Raw genomic sequence first — 12,781 nt, forward strand, 5'->3', positions numbered from 1 at the left:
GGCGAACGTGACTTTTTCCCTGCATATAATATTATTCTTAAATGGCTTGTTATGCCAATTTGATTCTGGAAAGTCAGAATATGACGAACTTGAACTAGATCAGATATGATACAACCTCACAATTCACGTTGGATATTCCGAACATGATTGCAATTGTCATGAACTGTGTATATTCACAATGAATAATTATGTGCTGTTCGGCATAATGGGCAGTGTCGACGTTCCAACATAGAGTATAAAAATAAAGTCTACTCATGTTTATGTTGGCGGTTTTCTTAACTGTAGGCCTCAACTCAAACGTATAACAGACTTAATTTGATCGGTATACCATGAAACCGAGTTAGTTTTTTTTAATATGAGTGTAAATGAACATAGCTTTGAAATCTTGTTGCTGGTGAGTCATGTCCATAGTGATCCAAAAGTGATGTTAACTGAGAACCTGACTGCGTCTTCCTCAGAAATTTCGTATTTAAGATATCGGAGCAAAATTAGAGCATTTGGTATATCGAATCTGCTCCACCGTTCGATCATGGCTGGTATGTTTATCAAGGGAACGCGATGGCCTACTGGTGTTTTGGCTGGACTATTAATGCAGAGATGCAGGTAGTATTCGAGAGACCTGCGTTCGAATTCCGACATTGTAACTGGTGACATTTGTATTCAATACAAAGTGTCTAGAATTAAGCATCTGCGGATGACCATGAAATCATTGACAATTGTCGGGAAAATTAATCATCTGTTTGATTAATGATCCACATGTGATTCCGAACTTACTGCAATGTGGTTAACAAACAATTTCCTTCCGAAATGGCAGAGCAAATCATTTAGTTGGACCAATCGCTAGATAGAAAGGGAAGTGGACGGCTCACCTGGCATCGATCTAGGCATTGGGAAAAATAATGGTTGAAATGGTTGAGACTCCGTCAATCCTCCTTACTGACATTCGGAGGCTCATTCCAAGATTGGGAGAGCTGTCTCAGAGACTAATCAAGCAACAAACTGACAGAGATCTACTCAAGGAATCCTAACTTGCAGGTAATGTTAGACTCCACAGTCAATATTCCTGGATATGTTCTGTCCCATTGGCAAGACAGAACAATAGAGGTGGAGGCACTGTGATACACAGTCGGCATGGAGTTGTCCTGGGAATCCTCAACATTGACTCCAGACTCAGTTAAATTCTTGGTTTCAGATTAAACATGAGGAAAGGAAACTGATTGCTGATTACCATATACGTTCATCCAAAGCTTATGATAATGTCATCTTTCATGTTGAACAACACTCGGAGGTTGAACGAGGATGGCAAGGGCACATGATGTATTCTTGGTGGCAGACTTCAATGCCCATCATTGGTCAGAAGTAGTACTACTAATTGAGCTGGTCGGGTCCTAAATAATACAATTGTACGCGAGGCTTGCAGCAGGTGTTCAGTGAACCAACAAGAGGAAAAATAAACATACTTCACTCCATCCTTACCATTCTACTAGCTGCAGATGCAGCTATCCATGAAAGTATTTATTAAAATGAACAGCCGTGCAGTCCTTATGTAACCAAAGTTCCACCTTCATATTGAGAATAACCTCCATCGTGTTGTGTGGCACTATCACCATGTTAAACATGACAGACTTTGAACAGATCTAACATGTCAATACTGGAAATCCATGGGTCAGTGTGGTAAACAGTAGCAGAATGGTACTCCAGTAAAAGGTGCCACCTCATGGTTCGGTATGACCCCCTCACTCAACAACGGTTATTAAGCTGGGGACCAACGCTGGTACATTGGAGAGTGTGGGTGGGCATGCCAGAAACAGCACCAGGCATCCTTGAAGATCAGATGACACCCTGGTAAAGCAAATGAACAGGGCATGCCACATTGAAAAAGCAACATGTAATCGACAGAGCTAAGTGATACTACAGCTGACGAATCAGATCCAAGTTCTACAGTCCTGCCATAGCCAGTCATGAATGGTAGTGGACGAGTAAACGACTCACTAGAGGAGACTCCAAAAGTATTTCGACTTTGAATGATGGAGGAGCCCAACTCAGCAGTGCAAAAGATAGTGCTGAAGATTTTGCAGCAATGTTGAGCCTCTCGGTCTCTTCCAGTGGTTTTGAGCAACACATATACCACTATTCAGCCAATTCCAATCATTTCACGTGATATCAAGAAACTGGATACTGCAAGAGCCACTGGCATTAGCAAGATTGAGGCAGTACTGAAGACTTGTACTCACCGTGCCCGTTGCTAAGCTGTTCCAGTACAGTTACAATGGTAGTATCTGCCCGACAAAGCGGAGAAATGCATAAGTATGCCCTTTACATAAAACACCGGACAAATCCAACTCGGCCAATTACTGCCCCATCATTCCACTCTTAATCATCAATAAACTGATGGAAGGTATCAACAACAGTACTATCAAGGAGCAGATGCACACCAATCACGACTCCTCTGACACTTAAGTGTTCCATGTTCAAATGCAATAAGATCTGGGCAATATTGAGGCTTCATTTGCCAAAGAGAAAAAATATTTACGCAACGCGAATGCCAGACTATGACCATTATCTTTTAAAAAAACAATCTAACTACTGTACTTTGACACTCAATTGTGTTAACATCACTCAAACCCCTAGTGTCACATCATGAGTGCTACCGTTTTCAAGAAACCAAACTGGACTCACTAAATAGCACAGTGGCTGCAAGAGCAGGTCAGAGGTTAGGAATACTTCAGAAAGTAATCCAACTCCTAATTCTACACCCAAACCTTTACTACCAACTCCAAGAAACAAGGCAGCAGTGTTCGGGAATACTCCTATGTACCTGGATTGGTGCCGCCAAAACACCACTCAAGAAGCTTAACCTTATCCAGGATAAAGCCGCCTGCTTGATTGACACTGCAAGCATTAGTATCCACTCCCACCACCATCGATACTGAGTAGCATCAGTGTGTACTATCAGCAAGATGCACTGCAGAAATTCACCAACGATCCTCAGATACCTTCTTCCAAACCCAAGACCACGTCCATGAAAAGGGCATAGGCAGCAGACATATGAGAACACCACCATCTTCAAGTTCACCTCCAAGCCATTCAATCCTGACTTGGAATTATAGCGCCATCCCTTCACCACCGCTGAGTCAACGTCCTGGAATTCTCTCCCTAATGGCATTTTGGTCAACCTATAGCTCAGAGGCTGCAGTAGTACAAGAAGGCGGCTCATCACCACCTTTTCAATGGCAACAAGTCATGGGTAATAAACACTGAACACTCAGGAGCTCCACATCAGGAATAAAAAGTAAGAAAAAAAAGCTAATTCTTCTCTCTATAATCGTTTATGCCCATCAATAACCTATTTATCTCTAGATTAAATGCACTCAATGACTTGTCCGTCAGAGATTTCCATGGTAATGATTTTCACCACCCTCTGTCTTAAGAAACTCATCTTCATCTCAGTTTTCAAAAGGGTCGTTGCTTTTCTCTGACATGGTGCCCTCGCGTCTTCGTCTCTCCTAAATTTGGAAGCATCAATTCCACGTCCACACTATTCAGACTTCCCAGTATGCTCCCTCATCGTTCTAAGCTCCATCAACTATGGATGCAGAATCCTCAACTACTCCTCGTATGAGATATGACACAAGAGACGTTTGGCCTGGTCGGCTAAGAACACAACGACTTTGGTCAGACCAAATTTTTTCAGTATTATTAAATGTAATGCCTCCCTTCTTTGGGTGCTGGGTGTTTCATCTTTGGTCCTTGTCACATCCTGTTACTGCTGCAACAGAGCACCAACACCGGAGGACTGGTAATTACATTAATTTGTTTATTGCAATACGTTTAATTAATGCATAATATCACAGAACCTAATTAACTCCCAGGAGCCTACGTCTATAATACTAGTCATTTCCAATGGTTTGGCGAATGTGTTAACAGTTTCTGATAGACATGCACGGGTTAGTAAAAGGTCTGCAGTTTGCCATTTACTATCCCTTCGTTGCAGCAGTCGGAGTTCCAGGTAAAGTATTACCAAAATTCAATACCTACATCATTCACTATATCAAAACATGTAATTTATAATTAGTGCTTTTCATTTTTACTGAGTGTTCATGGCATTCAGTGAGTATGCTTCAATCCAGTCACAGCTGTAAAGCGTTTACATTAAGTTACGTAAATTGAAGCACTATTAATTCATTATATCGATGTTATGATCTGTCCAATTTATTGATGGAGTTTTGAGGTATCAATGCTTTCATTCATTACATTTAACGCCGTTATTTTTCTTTTTCTGGCAGAAAATTCCATCCCCATTAATCTATAACGTCTGTTGTGTGTAAGTTTATGCAAAATCATGTCACATTTTTAAGTATGCAACCTCCCAACTTACCATTGTTTCATCAGAATATAAATCAACTCTGTGTTATTGGCAAAACTATTGTTTGTGAATCGCCAACAAGTTACTGTGATTGAAAGTAGTTCGGCTGTATCATTGATAATGTTGATAAAATTGAATAGCCGCAGCATCATCACAGCAGAATTGAAATTCTTTTATCTTGAAGCAGATTTTTTCCCCCGTTGTTCAATTATGACATTGTAATAACTGGGATACATAGTGTTATTCCTAATTTAGAAAGGGATGAAATATTATTAACGGTGGTTATGTTGAGACAATTCAAAAATCGAATAATTTCTGATTCAAATTGGTGAATGCATTTACGAAGTAAAGGGTTTTCAACATCATATCTTTTTCAGTACTTTAAAGTTTTTCCCGTTAATGGATAATTGATTATTGTCCCTAACATAGAATAGTCCTAACCTTGACTGCTTCTTAATATTGACACTGATATAGTATGTACTAATGATGGTTCTAAATTGACGAAACAACGCTGTAGAAACACAAATATCCTGCTCATTTCTATTTGTGTCAGAACTTTTTTGAACAAGATGTGTTTTCACTTTTTCGGAAGAGAAGTATTTTAAGATTTTTTCTTAACGTGAGCCACTTTAAAGTCTGGTTGCGGGATACCTGTGTTCATATAATATTCTATACATATTGTTGTCTGAACTACTATCTGGTGATTCTAGCATTTTCTATATTTCTTTGTTGGTTTAATATCTTCTTGTAAAGTAGATGCGGGGGTGTTCGGTGTCAGAGCTGATCACATATGTTTCATCTTTGAATCACTGATGTGGTCTATTTTTAACCAAGATGACCGTGATAAAATTATCGAATAATTAATCCGGCATAAGAGAGTATATTCGATATTTGTTCAAGGCTCAGCTCTTTGAACTGCACAGTGTCCAGCACAATGAATGATTTTGTTCAAGTCGAATCCATCCCGATTGTATTCTTTCTTTATCCTGCAGCTAACTTGGCAGTAATCGTGATCTTGTCCCAAAAAAGATGCGGTCTCTCTGGATGTATTATTTATTACCTGCTGTCAATGGCAGTAGCAGATCTTCTCGTCATAGTCACCACTGTGATACTAAATCGGATTACTGGGATATTTTCACCTTATAGTTTCCTATCTATCACACCTGTATGCAGTGTGCGTACTGCTATAAACTTTGCAGTTGTCGACAGTTCAGCCTGGTTAACAGTCAGTTTCACGTTTGATAGATTTGTGGCCATTTCTTGCCAGAAACTGAAAATCAAATATTGTACAGAGAATATGGCTATTGGAATTATAGGTATCGTGTCCACACTGTGTTCCCTAAAAAGTATCTTCGTTTATTTTGTATTTGAACCTATCTACATACAGAACAAGGTACCCTGGCTCTGCACCATAAAACATATATACTATACATCACCTGCATGGACAGTATATGACTGGTTTCGCTGCATGTTAAACCCGCTGCTCCCATTCATTCTCATTTTACTCCTCAATGCACTGACTGTCAGAAACATTTTAGCAGCTAATGGAGCTCGTAGGAGACTCCAGAGGAGTAGAGAGAAGCAGTGTGACCGAGAGATGGAGAAGCGGAAAAAGTCTATTGTTTTACTCTTTGCAATCTCTGGCAGTTTTATTCTGTTAAATTTATTATTTTTTGTCACGATTGTGTCTGTCCGAGTTGGGAATGCGACTTACCACTCAGGCTCTGAGATCAGTAATTCCATGTTGACACTCCAAGAAGGCGGATATATGCTTCAAATATTGAGTTCCTGCATCAATCCGTTTATATATGCTGGGACCCAGAGTAAATTCAGAACTGAGTTAAAGAATGCAGTGAAATATCCGTTGAGCTTGTTGAGTAGCATAAAAACGATTTGAAAATCGAAGAAGAATTATTTAACACTCTATTTTCTTTTAGAACATTGAGGTTTTGCCCAAAACTGGAATAACCTTTGATCAACTGCCCTTAGCGGCCCTGATTCCTTCTACACTGACGGTCTGAACTGACTCCTCGATGGTCTGAATTGACTCCTCATACTCATCACGTGTATCCACTCGTTATACTCACACCCCGCTGCGACCTTTATAGATGTGGCCTTTCGATGTCGCCAAAGTTGTGACCTAAACCTGAATTTAATCATATTTTGGTTGTTCCAAACTACTCAGATTGTGAGAAAAACTTGACTGTGTCTGTTCGGAGAAAATGTGTTGCTGGAAAAGCGCAGCAGGTCAGGGAGCATCCAAGGAGCAGGAAAGTCGACGTTTCAGACATGAGCCCTTTTTCAGGAATTCTGGCATGAGCCCGAAACGTCGACTGTCCTGCTCCTTGGATGCCGCCTGACCTGCTGCGCTTTTCCAGCAACACATTTTCAGCTCTGATCTCCAGCATCTGCAGTCCTCACTTTCTCCTGTGTCTGTGGGTATAACTTTTCCTATAATCGATATACTACTGAACAAATTAAGATTAGTATCACCAGTTTTAGTCGTTGGCATTTGATCTATACACCCTGACATCACCTTCCCTTTTTCAAGAGGGATGATCTCTTCCACACACACGGACAAACGCGCAAAGCCAAAGAGGGAGATAACAATCAGTAGCACGAACTGAAAAACGTTTTACAACTTCAACTGGCCGCCAGGGATCATTATCTGACCATTTCTTTGCGCCAAGGCAAATTCCACATCTAAACAAAAGATGACCGGCACAGAGCAAAAGCACAAAACTGAGTGAATTACAAAAAAACTCAAACAGTGCAGTCTTTTTGAAATTGGACTGCTTCTTTTGTTGACACAGAGCTTGATTGCGAAACATAGTCCGATCAAACATCGATTTATTATTAGGCTCTGAAATTAACGAGCATAATAGGAGACTGTGGACATCTTCGTGCATATATAAACAACGTCACCTCAAGGAGTTTCATTTTCCTAGTCCTTATCGTTAATTGTGTATGTCTTTTTTTAGTTAATTAATCTCTCCTTCCTTTCACTGTATCACAAGACTTCTGTTCTCTTCATTTTATCCTTCAAAATCCATTTCATTGCCTCTGGTTTCTTTCAAATCCATTATGTCCCTCAAAGAGCAAACTCACAGAAATACCGAATTATTAGAACGTTTACTACTCAAGACTCAGCCCGTCGTCTATCATCTGGTTCTGCCTTTCAGTTAGTGCTCTTCTTAGGAATAAAAGAATGATCTATTGGCATATCACGGTTTTTTAAAAAATGACGAGAGAAAGATTAGGGCTAATCGAAGGTAGTATTAAACATTGCACATGGAGTCAAGGAGATAGGCGAAGGGCTAAATAAATACTTTTCGTTAGTATTCACAATGGGAAAAAATAGTTTTGTCAAAGAGACTACTGAAGTACAAGCTACTAAACTAGACATCATTGAGGTTCAAAGGAGGAGGTGTCAGCAATTCTGGAAACTTTACTATTCCTTGCCTGTCTCAATGGGGCAAAGTTATACAACTCTCAACAAGGACTCCTTAAACAGCCTCCGCATTTCTGTTGCACATTTCCTTGAATAAATGTTCCCCAATTTATACTCCACAACTCCTGTCTAATAGCAGTATAAATTCCCGCTTCCCCCCCCCCCCACCCAATTTAAATATCTTCCCATACTATCTGTTGTTATCCCTCTCCACGACAATGGCAAAGATTAGGCAGGTTTAGTCACTATCGCCGAAATGCTGTCTAATGGTAGATCTGTCAACTGGCCTGGCTCGCTTCCTAGCACCAAATCAATTCAAGGAGCCCTCCCCACTAGTCGACCTATCTACACAGTGAGTCAGGAATACTTCCTGGACACACCTGGCAATGCCTGCTTCATCCAGACCAAATGTACTAAGGTGATTCCAATCAATATTGGGGAGGTTGGATTCACATACATCAACAACTCTGTTACATCCACATCTTTCCCAAATCTGTTGTCCAATCTGTTCTATCAACTCTCAGCTGTTTTGGGGTTGTGTTCAGAAAACACCCAGTAAAGTGATTGTTTCTTTTCTGTGACTGAATTTCACCCATACCTACTCAACTGTGATGCACTCTGTAATTAACAATGTTTATCCCCCTCCTCTTTTCAAATCCACCTAGTACTTTAAAAAAAAAAGATTTAGAACATGGAACATTCAGCAACCAGTCCTATGCTTATGAAATCAATGTCTCCGTTCTGGCCACAACATCGTAGTTCTAAGTACTGATCCATGCTCTGAGTTCATTACACTTATTCCTGATACTCTTTATACTGAAAGAACCTGCACGTTTCTGTCGTGCATTTCCCTTAGAATATCTGTTCCCAATTTATGCTTCAGACTTTCTGCCAAGTAGCACTATACCTCCCCCCAATTAAATACTTTCCCACTCTGTCTGCTCCTATCCCCTCCATGACGATAGTAATGTTCAGAGAGTTGTGATCACTATCACCTAAATCCAATGTTACTGAGAGCTCCGACACCTGAACAAGTTTGTTGCCAAGCACCGAGTCCAGTATGACCTCCCCTCTACTCGGCCTGACCATATATATAGAGTCACATTATATGGTGCCGGAAAAGTACAGGCGGTCAGGCAACACCCGAGGAGGAGATTCGAGTACAAGCCCATCATCAGGAATGAGGCACGTGTTCCAAGTGGGCTGAGAGATAAATATATTGGAAAGGGGTTTGGCTGGTAGGAAATTAGATTGAATGGGATAGGCATATTAAGTTGGGAATGAAGGTGAGAGGTTGGAGAGGACGGTGGTGCAGATAAGTGAGAAGGTAGATGGACACTTAAGATAGTGCAAGAGGGTGGTGCCAAGTTGGAAGGTTGGATCTGAGATAAAGTGGGGAAGGGGAAATCGGAAACTTGTGAAATCCACATTGATCCCGTGTGATTGGAGGTTCCCAAGGTGAGAAATATGTTTTTCTTCCTCCAGGCATCGACTGGTTATTGTTTGGCGGTGGCGGAGACCCAGGTTCTGAATATCCTTGGTGGAGAGGGTGGTAGTGTTAAAGTGTTCGGGCACAGGGCGGTGGGTTGTTTAGTGCGTGTGTCCTAAGGTTGTTCCCTGAAACGTTCTGTACGCAGGCGCCTTCTCCCGCCAACGTACAGGAGACCACATTGGGAGCAACGAACGCAATAGAATTAGCTGGCTGACAGAAAGCAGAGAGTAGTTGTAGATGGAAAGTATGCTGCCTGGAGGTCAGTGTTGAGTGGGGTCCCGCAGGGTTCTGTTCTTCTGCCTCTGCTCCTTGTAGTTTTTATAAATTATTTGGATGAGGAGGTTGAGAAATGGGTTAGTAAATTTGCCGATGACACCAAGGTTGGAGGTGTCGTCGACGGTATAGAGGGCTACTGCAGGCTGCAGCTTGACATAGACAGGATGCAGAGCTGGGCTGAGAAATGGCAGATGGAGTTCAACCTGGATAAATGCGCAGCAATGCATTTTGGGAGGTCAAACTCGAATGCTGAATTTAGGATTAAAGACAGGATTCTTGGCAGTGTGGAGGAGTAGAGGGATCTGGGTGTGCAAGTAAATAGATCACTCAAAGTTGCCACCGAAGTTGACAGGTTTGTGAAGAACGTTTATGGTGTTTTGGCTTTCATCAACAGGGGTATTGAGTTTAAGAGCCGTGAGGTTTTTCTACAGCTCTACAAGTCTCTGGTAAGACCACACTTGGAAATTGTGTCCAGTTCTGGTTGAGTAATATAGGAAAGATACAGAGGCTTTGGAGAGGGTGCAAAGAAGGTTTATTAGGATGGTGCCTGGATTGGAAGGCTTGCCTTATGAAGAAAGGTTGAATAAGCTCGGACTTTTCTCTCTGGACCCCTATCGAGGTGTACACAATAATTAGTTGAATAGAAAGATTCAATAGCCAAAGACTTTACCCCAGTGCAGGATTGACTGGTACGAGAAGTCATAGTTTGAAGTTATTAGGAGGAATGTATAAAGGAGACATCCGAGGTAGGTTCTTTACACAGTGAGTTGTGAATGCATGGAAAGCATTGCCAGTTCAGGTGGTGGAAGCAGAGTCATTGGGAACATTTAAGCTACTACTGGACATGCACATGGATAGCAGTGAGTTGGGGGGTGCACTTGCTAAGTTACTATATTTCACACTAGGATTAATCCTCGGCACAACATCGTCGTCCAAAGGGCCTGTTCTGTGCTGTACTTTTCTATGTTCTATGTTCAAATGGGATCAGTGGTGAGCTGGTAAAGTAGATCCAGAATTGGCTGTTGTCATAGAAGCCAGCGTAGTGGTTGAAGTGTGGTTGTCTGACTGGAGATCTGTGATCGGTGCTGTGCCTCATTGATCAGTGCTGGTGCCACACTTGTTATTAAAATGTATAAATGATCTGCAGGATATCCTGATGCGCAATTTTCTGGGCAATGAACGTTTTGGCGAGCTGCGCATAGTGAGGACGATTGCCAAAGGATCTAGCATGACATAGATCGAATGGAGAGTTTTATAGAGAAAACGCAGATGTAATTTAATCTGGATAATTGAGAGGGGAGGCATCTTGGATTGTTTAGTGCAGGAGAGAGGTATGCAGTAAGTGGCAGAAGTATTAGTAGCATCATTATCAGGAGGGATCTGGTTTCATAGGTCCACAGTTCCCTAAAATTGGCATAAAAGTGGATAAGGTGATCAAGATGACGTATAGCATTCTTGCCTTTATCGATTGGGGCAGAGAGTTTTAAACTGATAAGTCATGTTGCACAGAATTTTAATTCGGGCAGATTTGGAATATTTTACATAGCACTACATTCCACACCACAAGAACGACGTGGAGGCTTTGGAGGCGGTATGGAAAACCGTTTATTCGGATGTGACCTGGTTTGGAGCGTTTTAACTACGAGGACATTTTTGGAGAAAATTGACTTATTTTTACTTGAGAGTGAACGGCCGAGGGGCTACCTGATTGCGCTTTTTAAAATTGCAAGAGACATAGATAGAATAGATAGAGGAGTCTTTTTTTCCCCCAGAAAAGAAATATCAACTACAAGGGAGCATAGTTGAAATTTCAAAGAGGCAAGGTTTAAAGGAAATGTGAGACAAAAGTTTTGTTTTACACGGCACGTGTAAGTGCCTGGGAAATTGAAATGTGTGGAAAGATGATAGAATGACAACGTTTATCAGGCATCTTCATAGATAGTTGAGTAGGCAGGGAATAGACCATTCGAGACCGTGTAGAGGCAACATTTTTTTTACTTTAGAAAGGAGTCGTGTGTTGGCATTGGCTTGGAGGACCGGGTCCTGCTCTTTTTTTATACAGTTCTTTGCGACAAAATTATAGCAATGGAGTGACTAATGTTGATTAAGTGATTATTATCAACAGCCACCTCAATTTAGATCGTTTCTCATCAGCTGACACCCTCATAATCCTGCTTCACGCTACAAGAAAAAATGACAATGAGAATTTGAAAGACAGAGCAGATAACTGGTTTGTTCTTGCTCCTGCGGCTTCTATCTTCGATGCCAACGTATCAGGAAATGCTTCATTAGCAGAAGCTGAATGCACTCCACTGTCACCAATGCCTGAATCTGTCACATGCCAGCCACACCATGCTATCACAGGATATCTCCATTCCACTGACATTACGCTTCTGAAATTGAATGCTGCAGCTCAGGGTTCAATGAAAACTCTCATTGCGATTCTGTTGCAAGAATACCTTCCTCAGGGAGGCAGAGCCAGGTTACAGACTGCACCTCTTGGCTGCTTACTGTGTTTGTACACACTCACATTAAGGTTACTTCAATGCTCAATAAATTGTTTCCTTGATTTATCCTGCCCTTAACAGGAATTTCCTTCAGCCAGAGGGAACAAGCCAACACATTTAGTGTTTTCCATTGTTTTTCACAGATAGAAAACCAGGAAGATGATATCACTTTCCGCAGCGAATCGAGGTGCCCAGCATTGTTGGGTTCAGGACAGTATGGAATACCGTTCCAGGGTCAGGATCCTTTCAACGTAACGGTTCAGCAGCTGATTGTTGGGAAGCCCCCTCTCCACTTTTACTATTTCCCCCCTATTATAGGGAATACAATGAGGGAAGTATCAAGAGTTATAAAGGGAAATAGAAGTGGTTAGCACTTCTGTTCATGCTGGTACAGCTGTGGTAAGGTGGAAACGTGGCTGGAGCGAGTGAGCATGCTGTACAGAGGCCACTCAGAGATGGCGAGAATGGCAGAGAACAGGTACGGGCCAGAAAGGATGAGGGGTGATGTCGCATTCAACAGTGAGTGTGGGAGATCAGGAGATTTTATGCAAGATGGGTGCAGTAGCATATGTAAAGGAAGTGCGAGGTCACAAGGTGCAGGTGATTGTATTAACTCAGAAATCATTGGACCACACATACTTTAAAAAGCAGAACACACTTTATTATAATTAAGCCTGAGAGAACTCAAT

This window comes from Hemiscyllium ocellatum, chromosome 27, assembly GCF_020745735.1.
Source record: "Hemiscyllium ocellatum isolate sHemOce1 chromosome 27, sHemOce1.pat.X.cur, whole genome shotgun sequence".
Taxonomy (NCBI): Eukaryota; Metazoa; Chordata; class Chondrichthyes; order Orectolobiformes; family Hemiscylliidae; genus Hemiscyllium; species Hemiscyllium ocellatum.